Source organism: Spinacia oleracea, chromosome 4, assembly GCF_020520425.1.
Source record: "Spinacia oleracea cultivar Varoflay chromosome 4, BTI_SOV_V1, whole genome shotgun sequence".
Lineage (NCBI taxonomy): Eukaryota > Viridiplantae > Streptophyta > Magnoliopsida > Caryophyllales > Amaranthaceae > Spinacia > Spinacia oleracea.
In genome coordinates, this window is record NC_079490.1 from 102,767,974 (window position 1) to 102,770,084 (window position 2,111).

A 2,111-nucleotide genomic window follows, 5' to 3' on the forward strand; every position below is an offset into this window, starting at 1 on the left:
CAACCCGCAATGAATAGGGATGGTATAGTAATGCTATGAATAACCCAGTATCGAATACTGGTAATAATATCAGCAAAAGAACGTTCTCCTGTGCTTCCAGACATACTGAGCTCCACATATTCTTGTACAGTCAAAGGCAAATCCGTAAAAGATGAAATCAGTAAATTTCTATTTACTTTTTACTCCACGTAAAAACGTAAAATACTTGTAGGATTGCCAATATAGTACCAAAGGTGTCTTTAGAGTATACCGAATCAGTATAGCTATCCTTCTTCTGACACAGCAAGGCAATTTCAATTAATATTGAAATGAAGTACGAGAGAATTTCTTTTTTTTTTTCTATAGAAAATTTTTTCAAATAGTATAAAGTTTATCACTATGATTTTGTTGCTTTCAGACTCGAAACTGAAGATCGGAGAAAGCGGAAATCTGACAAGTTGGTTTCTATATAATAATTCGTGAAAAATTCCAGAAGACGAAGAATATGATAATATTCGTACAATTAAATTTCAATTAGACGAGAAATCCATAAATTTCTTTTTGCGGTTATAGATATAGAAGAGGTTTGAGAGAATTCCTTACTTTAGATTTTAAGGAATTGGTTAATCGTCCAAAAAAAATATTAAATTATTGATTAATTGAAATCAATTAATGTATTTTTGTGATGTAGCCATTGTTCCATCCGATCCAAAGGTTTTTATTGACCTAACTGTAAGGATGCGGTTTTATATTTATAACTTAATAATATTCAAGGTAGAACCTATAAAGGCAAAGATCATAGCAGGTACTAGTCTTAGAATCGAGTTGGACAAAATAAATATTTTTTTTTAATGATGATAGTCTTTTTCTTTTCATTCGAAATATTATTTATATCGATGAACCCGACCACTGAGTCTAATAAGTTTCGTTTAAAGGAAAAAGTGTTACGTTATAAAATAACTTTTCGTTCTAAAAAAAATATTAGATCCAATAAAAAGAGATCAAATATAGAATTTTTTTTAATATTAAATTAGTTTACTCAAAGGTTTTGCAAAAAATATGTTGATTCAAAATCACGAGATGTGTAGATGTCACAAATAATGAGTCATTTCTTTTTTTTTCTACGGCTCTTACTTTATCTTTGTTAGTGACATCTATAATGTAATAGTTAATGAATCAAAATTTACTCTTTGATTCTTTGAATTGCGATTTTTTCTTATTCTCTTTCCAAATGGAAACTTAGGTAAGTACTTTAGAAACATATGTATAAAAAGAACATATTTTATTTAGCTCCTTCATGTCTACTCTAACTAGTTATTTCGGTTTTTTACTAGCGGCTTTAACTATAACTTCCGCTTTATTTATAGGTCTAAACAAGATACGACTTATTTGAAATTAATTGAATGAACAACTCAAGAAATCTTTCTGTAGTATTCCGTCTATTTTATAGTTCTTTACTACCACAATTGATAGTTTTTGGTTATTGAGATTCATCGGGAATTCATATTAATATTTAGGGATAGATATTACCTTTCTTTTTTTTTTCAAACGAATTGAAATGATTGAAGTTTTTCTATTTGGAATCGTCTTAGGTCTAATTCCTATTACTTTGGCTGGATTATTTGTAACTGCATATTTACAATATAGACGTGGTGATCAGTTGGATCTTTGATTAATTCACAAATATTTTTTTGATTGACCTCCTCCTTTCTCGAATCAACAGGAGGTCAACTTTCGATTAGATTACTGTTCATTTATTTGAGTCTAATTCGATAATTCAATTTGCTCTACCAACAATGGAATCACGCTCTGTAGGACTTGAACCTACGACATCGGGTTTTGGAGACCCACGTTCTACCGAACTGAACTAAGAGCGCTTTCTTAAGATAAAAAACTGGAAAGAAAGGTTTTTTTTAACTCAAAACTATATCTACATCCTACATGCATACACTATCTATGATATAGAGTATCATAAAAAAAATGAGAGATTACGTATGTCCAAATTTTATCAAAATTTCAATAAATTCCTCCTTACTTCTCAGAGTAAAAGTAATTAGGTAGGGATGACAGGATTTGAACCCGTGACATTTTGTACCCAAAACAAACGCGCTACCAAGCTGCGCTACATCCCT

The 2,111-nt window shown here is 30.2% G+C and overlaps 2 non-coding genes across 2 annotated transcripts; both read right to left on the reverse strand.

The window, feature by feature from the left end:
- Positions 1-1,782: 1,782 nt before the first annotated feature.
- TRNAW-CCA (transfer RNA tryptophan (anticodon CCA)) lies at positions 1,783-1,856 on the reverse strand. Its single transcript has one exon. It is a non-coding gene; the product is annotated as a tRNA-Trp (tRNA).
- Positions 1,857-2,037: 181 nt separating this feature from the next.
- TRNAP-UGG (transfer RNA proline (anticodon UGG)) lies at positions 2,038-2,111 on the reverse strand. Its single transcript has one exon. It is a non-coding gene; the product is annotated as a tRNA-Pro (tRNA).